Raw genomic sequence first — 9,000 nt, forward strand, 5'->3', positions numbered from 1 at the left:
CATCAAGCTAGGAAGGCCTGTGATATGTTGGAAACTCAAAAGGATCTTACAGATTGGAGAAACAGTGGAGAAATGATCAGGGGGCTAGAGCACCTCCCCTATGAAGACAGGCTGAGGGATCTGGGCTTGTTTAGCCTGGAGAATGGAAGGCTGTGGGGTGACCTCATTGCAGCCTTTCAGTTCCTGAAGGGTACCTATAATCAGGAGGGGAGTAAACTCTTTGAAAGGGCCAATAATAGTAGGACAAGGGGAAATGGTTTTAAGTTGAAAGAGGGAAGATTTAGGTTGGATGTTAGGGGGAAGTTCTTTACTAGGAGTGGTGAGGTCCTAGAACAGGCTGCCCAGGGAGGTTGTGGATGCCCTGTCCCTGGAGGTGTTCAAGGCCAGGTTGAATGGGGCCCTGGGCAACCTGATCTAGTACACATGGAAGTTTGGTGGCTCTCCCAGGCAGGAGAGTTGGACCTTCATGATCCTTGAGGTCCCTTCCAGCCAGGGTCATTCTGTGATTCTGCGATTCTGTGATCAATCGGGCGATGGCAAGTTTTGACCAGTAGTTTACATACCAGATCTGCACAAAATGATGTGAGCTTCACAGTGGATCACAAGCCAAGCACAAATTAGGAATGTCCAAGTTATTACAATAAGTTCACAAACACACTCTTGAGATCTAATTGTACCCAGGAGTCCTGTCTCTGACATACACACACAAAAACTCATTGCCCTCCTCATAGTGCTGGGAAGGCATTGGCTGGGATGCTTCATCCTATTTTAGCTCTACAAAGATATGGACCATTGGATAGAGTCCAAAGGACAACAGGGATGGCCAAAGGTCTTGAAAATAAAGTCCACAAGGACAAGTTATAGGATTGTTTAGTCTGGGGAAGGAGAAAGAAAGTCTTCAAGTATGTACGAAGTCTACAGGAAGGGAAGACAAAAATTCTTGTTCCTTGTTATGGGACAAGGAGAAATAATCACAAAATGCACCATGGAACACCATGCTTAGGCATTAGGAAAATTTTCCAGTGATAAGGATAGCTGGCACTGAAAGAGATTGCCAAGAGAAGTTGTGACATTCCAGTTACTGGAGGTTTTGAAGTGCTGGCAAAGCACAGAGGATGAGTAATCCTCCCTTGGGCAGAGGGATGAACCAGATGACCTCCTGAGGTTCCTTCCAGCCTGTTTGGTGTGCCACTGCACAAGACGAGAAGCAAATGAGCATGAGAAAATATCCTGTAGCAAAATACTGTAGACCCACTCCACATAACTCTGAAGGGCAAGACAGAAATTAATTGATCTTTCAGGGATTTTGAGGAAAAAAATTGTTACACTATTGCTTTCCTAAAGGCAAAGTCATTCACAGCAATGGCGTACCTATAAATTAGTCCCCAGTCCTGCTGACCTGAGTGAGAGGACAGGGGGAATACAGAGCCACTTTGCAGTGCAGATATCTCCTGGAGCACATTGTTGTGTATGACACCAATGTTTGAGGCAATATTGAGTTTTTGGGCACCCAGACAACTATTCAAAGGAAGTTAACCTGGGAGACACTTACAGGCAGAACCAACAGGAAAGCTGGTCAGACAGACAGCAAATTCAGAGGTTTACAGCCTGCTACATCTGACCACAAGTAATTGAGTTCTGAAGATTTAACCTTTTCTGCATTAATTTGTAAGCTATGGAGCTCCATAGAAACTGAATAAAACATGAGTATTTTTGATTGAATAATCTGATGTTCATCTTGCCCTATGGGAAGGGTAGGCTTGCAACCCTTTCTGAATGGAGCTCACGCTGATCAAATTGTCAGGAAGATAAATATTAAAATATCAACTCAAAGGAAAAAGCTAAGCTAGGCTGCTTATAGATGGCAGCACCCTGACTAATTGTTACATGTCATTTTCGCACCATCAATATATGTCTAAATACTTCTGGAAAGCTCTTATTCATGCAGACCTTGCAGTTTGCAGAGTTTTCTTCATTGAATGGAACTAAACCTCAGGTCACCAAAGAAGAAAGTATAGCACAAGGCAGGAGGACCAAGGGACTTTCACACCATTATGAGGCTATTCTGAACCTGGAAATAAAAAAGAGAAAGAGAATGAAAGAGAGAAAAATTCACACGCCAGAATTACCACTGCAAAGATGGTGCTCATTATATAATTAAAGAGCTTGCTGGATTTCAAGAGTTTAATTTTTATCTTGGCTTCTTTCTGCGGCAAATATTTATAGCCCTCTCTTTCACTTGCAAGAACATCCAGTGGCATTTTCAACTGATTTAAATAAGCAGTGTGTCCCTGTTAATATCCACACAGGCGTGCTATATTTTCATTCAGAGGCTCAATTCTCTGGATATGCACCAGAAATTGCCAGAAAATTAGAGAAGGGCAACAAGAGAGGACTTCTGGTATGTCCTCCTTTCTACTCACCTGATGAGCGCCTGCAAATCCAGGCCGGCCCAGACACTGGGAATCTGAGAGCAATGAGGGTGCTCCTGATCATTAAGTGTTCATCTAAGTTATGGGCAAAGCTGGAGGTGCAAAATGGGGCTCTTCTCTCCTCAGCCTCTGCCCGCTGCCCTCATCAATTGCTGCTCCATGGGAAGCACTACTCTAATAATGCAAATCCTGCCTGAGGTTGGCTCACTCACTTATACCCTCCCAGGACTAATCCAGTCCTCTGCACAACCCATTTACATCACTGAGTTGGGCCAAGTGTCCATTTTGGTGATGCGTGTGATAAATGGTGGCAGTGAATCATGCTTCATTTCAGCATCAGGTATTGCACAGAAGGCAAGTTAAATAGCATCCAGCTATTATTATTGCTGTAGGAAGGTGGATCTCTTTTGGAAATACGGTAAAACATTTGCAGTATTTTAGAGAGGCTTAAGTTCTCTGAGTTTTACCACATAGAAATGGATAAATAATTTAAACAAACAGTTTTGCAAAATGTGCTTAATGAATTATTCAACGAGCTTTATTTGATCACCCTCAGACACAATGCTGCTGTCAACAGCAATGTAGAACTTTCTAAGTAGGTCTTAAATATTCATTTTTCCCCATTTGAGAAATAATGTGTACCCTGTCCTATCACCCGTGTTAGCATGTCTTAGAGTGAAATAGTTTCACAAGTTGTCATCGATCCCTGTATTTGTGTTAAACTTTAAATTTAAGATTAGATTATCTCTTACATATATTTTTTTAAAAAGATAAGTGAGGGAAAATGTTTGCTGTGCCAGTTAAAACCATGTCTACAATGTAAAAGTGAGTGCATCTCTGGATTCGGATAGTTACATAAAAAGGCAAGAGAAACAATGGAGAAGGAATGGCATTCCTGGAATGCAGTCCAGATGTATATGGGTTGGGTAAGGCTAGATAAAGTTTTAGAATAAACTCTGCAGTAATAATCACTTAAGACAAAAGGTCTCTAAAGCTCTAATTGCTGATGTAATCCTTGAGTCTTAAGGCGAGACTTCTGAAATTTAGATCAGAAATGAGTGCTATGTGATTTTGCTGACAGGTAGTGAAAAAAAGTGTGGTTTTTGAAAGGGGAAGCATGGAAATGAATATTCCCAGATTTCACATTAAGGGTGAGAAGCTGCTAGGAAGAAATCAGAGTTCCCACCAGGCTCTTCAGGGACTTGGATTGCTCCAGATTTGTGTTTAATATCTGATGAAGGCAATTTGATACAGGATCCAGCAGCAAGAAAAGAAATGAGAATAAAGGCATGAAGTTGGAACAAAACTCTGCTACTAGACCTTACCATCAACTACAGAGTATTTTTCTTTACCTCATTGTTAAAGCTCACAATCATGATAGTTTCAATTGAAACCAATTGCTTGGAGGGAAGGTAGGAGGAGAAGAGAAAATGCCAAATATATCAGCCCAGTTTCCCTGGTTCTTGGATTGGTTTAATGGGGTATGTGAGCATGAGGCCCAGTGCATCACCACTGACTGAAGTGATGGCATGTAGTAATGCAGGGCCATAAGCCTTAAGGTACCCCTACACAGCCAACACCCCAGGGCCATTGCCATTTGTAAGTCCTTAGCCTAAAGGGACTATAGTTCTGTTGCAATAAAATAATACTCTTCTACAGCATTGTAAAATCAGACCTGCTTGTAGCCTCCAAGTGCCTCCAGAAACAACTGACATTCATTTAAAATCCTGCTGCTGGTCCTGACTGCACCATTTTCAATTTTGCCTCTCCCCATAACTGAATATCAGATGGAGAGATCTGCTGGATATTTGGCTCCAAACTGCTCCTTGAAAGCCAGGAAGGAACTAGAGCAGGCAACAGAAATCTGACTCAGAGCTGTGTAAGGAGAACACTTACTTACAGAAACATTAACGTCCATTATTGCCTTGGAGAGGTATTACAGCAACTGGGGATCTTGGGAGGGGAAAAAAGCATTGTGCCAGGTAGTACTCTGAAGTCTCTTCCAATTCAAGTCATTCTATGATTAAGCATCTATTCTTCTAAATAACATTTTTTAAAAAAATTAGAAAAATTAAAAAAAAATAGAAAAAATAAAAAAGTTCTTTTTTCATTTTAAAATGAAGTGAAACTCTAAGGCTTCTGAAAGGAAGTCATTTTAACCTCAGCATCAGAAAGATTTGTTTGCAAATTGATAATTGATGTACTGGTACTATCAGTACTGCTAGAGCTGTTTTGCTCCCACAGTACAATGGTTTGTAAGAGACTGAGTGTGCCAGACTCCTGAGAGCCACTGTTCTCCACCTCAGCTGTTCTGTTTCAATGTCATCCACAACTGCTGGAGAGCCAGCCACCACTGTCTCACAACCTTTCTTGCTGCTTTTACATGTTTTTCTCCTTACTGTGCATGGTTTTGATTCTTCATCCACACAGCAATGTGTCAGAGCTTCCCTTGCTGTGGGGAGGTGTTAGCTGTATTGCAGAGGTTTTGTGCTAATTGAGTTTCTGTGCATGAATGAATGAGCTTATGTAGGATCTCTACATTATCCAAAGTGTCCCCTTCATATTTCCATGGGAATGCTCCATTGCATCTTGCTACCCTGTCCAAAGACAAAGTGTGCCACTTAACAACTTACCGAGTATGCTTGACATCCCCTCCACTCAACTCTGACTCACAGGAACCACAGTCTAAGGTAAGAGGGCAATTCAGTCCTGGTTCTCCACCACCCTTAATAGCTCCTTTCTGCACAGAGCACTGCCAGCTGTGGTTGAACACATACCTGGGTGAAGGTGTGGAAGTGTAGTTGGCTGCCTGCAAAGTTTAGTTGTCTCACTAAACTTTTTTCATTTTTCAAATGGTGCAGAAAGAACTCGGGGTAAGGAGAAGGAATAATAGTAGGGAAGGGGAGAAACATGGAAGGCATCTGTGCCAAGAACTGCAGGACTTGTGGGAGAACCCTGCTGACTGGGCTGGGTGGCGAGATGGTTCCGCACTGGTGCCTATGTGCCCTGCTGAGGAAGGACCTGGGGATTTGGCCTGCAGGACAGCATTCCTGGGAGTGATTTTTCTAGAAATGTCAGTAAATACAGCATCTAGTACAGGACTAGGGAGTAATTTAAAGAAATGGAATGTCAGAATAAATGTCTGTGGATCTCTATCTTCCTGAAGCATAAACTACTGAAAAACTCTGTCCTGCTAGCTCTTACCGCACAAGATAGAGCTCGGTGAGTATATAAGTCTGCTGCTTTTGCTGTCTTTATACACTATCAGTCCAGCTCCAGCTGATTCTGGACTGAGATTAGATACAGGCCTGCTTTCCATCTGTGCTGATAAAACAAGAGAAAATGAAATGATTTCTGCAAGCCTGTAAATCCATTTCACTTGCTGTTTATCAGGAGTTGGAGAGGGCAATGACAGAGGCAAAGCCTCCAAGGTCACTCCAGCATCCGACTGTGCCTCCTTCTGCTGAGGGACTTCTCTTGCTCTCTCCTGAATTAGTTCATGTGGAAAAAGAAAGTTAAAAAAGAAAACAACAACTGAGTACAGACAGATCCAATGTTCCAAAGGAAAAAACAAGACCATGTCAAATGGCTTTATGTTCCCGTCTGAAAAAATACATGCATGTTCCAACAGGCTCTACAAAAGTATTTGCCTTGCTTGCTCTGAATAATGGGGAAGAAGCTCCTTTGTGTAGTCCCTCTGTGTTAGATTGGAGGTTCTCATTTGTACCAGGAGTTCTGAGGGGCTAAGACCTAAAGGATTATGTAGGGGATTGTACCTAATGCTCATGAGCAAGCTATACCTATGAGGAAAACTACACAAGATCTGGATCTACTAGAATATATGTCTTGCTACTTTCACCTACGTGAACATTATTGTAATCTTTTAGCCAAGTACCTTACCTTCCAGGTATCCCATGTTTTACAGAAACCAGATAACCCAAGATGCATGGGCTGCAATTATCCAAACAGGTTCTGATACAGACTCCCAGCAGAGTCTCATCTACTTATTAGTCTGTTTGATATTCCATGAGAGCTGTTTTCAGATCCTGGTGACAACAAACTTTCTTATGAAGTCTCTCTGGGTCAAGTTTTCAATCTGTTTTCGTGAACAAAATTTACTTGGGAGTGTTGTGATATGATGAATGTGAGCTTAAGGATCTGTCAATAGAAGGCAATTAATTCCTCTGTGTCAATATGTCTCTGGTTTTGCCTGCAAGTCACACTCAGGACTGAATTGTGATGGATCTTTATGCACAGAAAAAAGGAACCTTACAGGGAGTGAGCAACAAAGGGCTTACCTCTGCAGACTGTGAATTCAGGGAAGCAAAGCCAGTCAGGAGTTTTGTAACCTTTCAAGGCACAAGAGAAGCAAAGAAGACATACACAGATATATGCAAAAGAGAGATGGAGGCACTCAGGTCCTCAGCTTTAAAAACAGCCATGCAATACAATGGATTTCCATTGCTTCCTTGGTCAGAAGCCTCTGTTAAAGTAGATGCCTGCGAAGTCAGAGTCAATAAATAGGTCAGAAAGCATGAACTTCTACTCTCACAGCCTCCAGCGCCGGCCGCAGCAAGCTGACTAAGCACGATGCTGCAGACAACAGGTTTTGCTGTCTTCCTCAGCAGTGTGTTTGTGGCGGCCACAGCTCGCCAGCTGTCAGCACTCTGCCCTGTTTGCTGACCGCAGTGCTGCTGCCCAGCAGGAAGCATGCATGTTCCCTAACTCCACCTCTCTCCCAGTTCCTATCTCAGCAGGTCACACCTGTGGCTTGGCCAGGAGAAGGGAACCGTGGAGGAGATAGCCAGTATCTAGAGAAATCACTTCTGCTTGATGTTCTCTTCATGTTGACAACACAACAGGATGTAACAGGATGAGGACGACAAGAAGGAAAATAGGACAGCTCCCACTATGCGTGGTTGAAGACTGTCTGGGAGAACTGCAAAGTGATCCGTGTGCAGGCAGATAAATAGCAGCTGCAATCTCTGCAGACACCATCACTGACAGAGGTCAGCAACCCACGGGTGTCTCAAGTTCTGCAAGAAGAAGGAAAAAAAACAAACCTGTAAATTGGAGGAATCACTGTGAAAAATGCAAAAATAAACACCAAGAATGGAAAGAGAGCTATAAAAGTATGTTGCACATACACACAGCCGTGAAGCTTTCTCATCTGTTAAAGAACACAGAGTAAATGTTCACTTCAGAAAACCACATGGGAAATGCCAACAAAGACTGATATAACACCGTGTCCTTCCTTTATTTGCATTAGCATAGAGATCTTTTTATCAGCCATTCTAATCTTGCTTAGCATTTCACAGGACAGTGCACTGGGATATCCACTCTGCTATTTACTATTTAATTAATTTGACCCCAGTCCAAAAATACTGAAGGCAAAACAGTGTATCAATATTTACTGTACCGTTTCAGTGGAATTAAAATACTGTAAAAACATAACCGTGCGCAGACAACGTTTGTCTTGGCCATTAAAGTATTTTGAAGGTTCATGTACAAAACACAGGTAAGGAGTAAAACTGTCACTGAAAGGTATTGATCATGCTTTCACGTTCCTTTGTCCAGCACCACAACCTATTAGGACCAACTTCATTATCTATGGGATGTTAATGATCAAGACCAGGTAAGAAAAACAAACGCTGACATTGATGACTAAATAAATATTACCATTAACACCCTGGAATCTGGAATTTCTATTGGCCAAATATGGACTTTTCACTAAAAGTGTGAAGGGAAAGACAGAAATGCAGCACTGCTTTTAAATGTGTCAGAATGTTACAGAATTGTTTCTGTGCAGCCCCTTTTCTACACAAGTAGAAAATATTAGACCTGATGAGTGAAAGACCACTTCGGGGCTTTAGTAAAAAGCAAGTGATGAATGTGAATGACAGGCCATGATATAATAGTATAAGTACATCCATTCCCCAACATAGTACTGGTGTGAAAACCACCTGCACAGCACAGGGTCACCTTCTGCCTCACACTGCCATACACTGGCTGAACTAACATGAGGTGTACATCTCCAGCACCTGAGCAGAAGTGGGACCGATGGGCAAAGCTCAGAGGTCTGCCAGAACAACTGACAACTCCAGATGGAAGAGAGACACTGCAAGAAAAAACTGGGCACAAGCTTGGAAAGCAAACGTTTGAAGGAAGGAGTTGACCAGCACACCGTGTGTAATTACTAATCCACCCTTCTTAGGTGCGCCAATATCAGGACTGCATCTCAGACATGCTTTCTTTTAAGAACAGAAAAGATAAGGTATCTCTTTCTTAGAGATACCAAGGTTTCTAATTGCCCACAGCAGGAGTGAGCCATGAGACCTCAGCTCATTCCTCTGTGTTGGCCTGGTGTTGGATGTCAGTCCCTGCTATTGTGACAAGTGTACCTCATTTTTTTGCTTGGTTCATGTCTACAGATTTGGGTGGTCAGGCAGGATCTCATTCAGGCCAGAGGAACTATAGCTCCACGATGACCTGGCTGGAAACCAAGCTCTCCAGACAGGCAGCTGCCTGGGAGCAGGGGAGAGTGCTTGTTTAGCACATTCCTGAGAGG

At 42.7% G+C, this 9,000-nt stretch overlaps 1 long non-coding RNA gene across 1 annotated transcript; it reads right to left on the bottom strand.

The window, feature by feature from the left end:
- Window positions 1-381: 381 nt before the first annotated feature.
- On the bottom strand, window positions 382-7,466 carry LOC107320810. The gene is made up of 3 exons (XR_004308993.1): window positions 6,731-7,466; window positions 1,951-2,071; window positions 382-1,191 (listed from the first exon to the last, which is right to left on the bottom strand). It is a non-coding gene; the product is annotated as an uncharacterized LOC107320810 (long non-coding RNA).
- Between the last annotated feature and the right edge of the window lie 1,534 nt (window positions 7,467-9,000).

The sequence above is a fragment of the Coturnix japonica genome, chromosome 14 (genome assembly GCF_001577835.2).
Source record: "Coturnix japonica isolate 7356 chromosome 14, Coturnix japonica 2.1, whole genome shotgun sequence".
Lineage (NCBI taxonomy): Eukaryota > Metazoa > Chordata > Aves > Galliformes > Phasianidae > Coturnix > Coturnix japonica.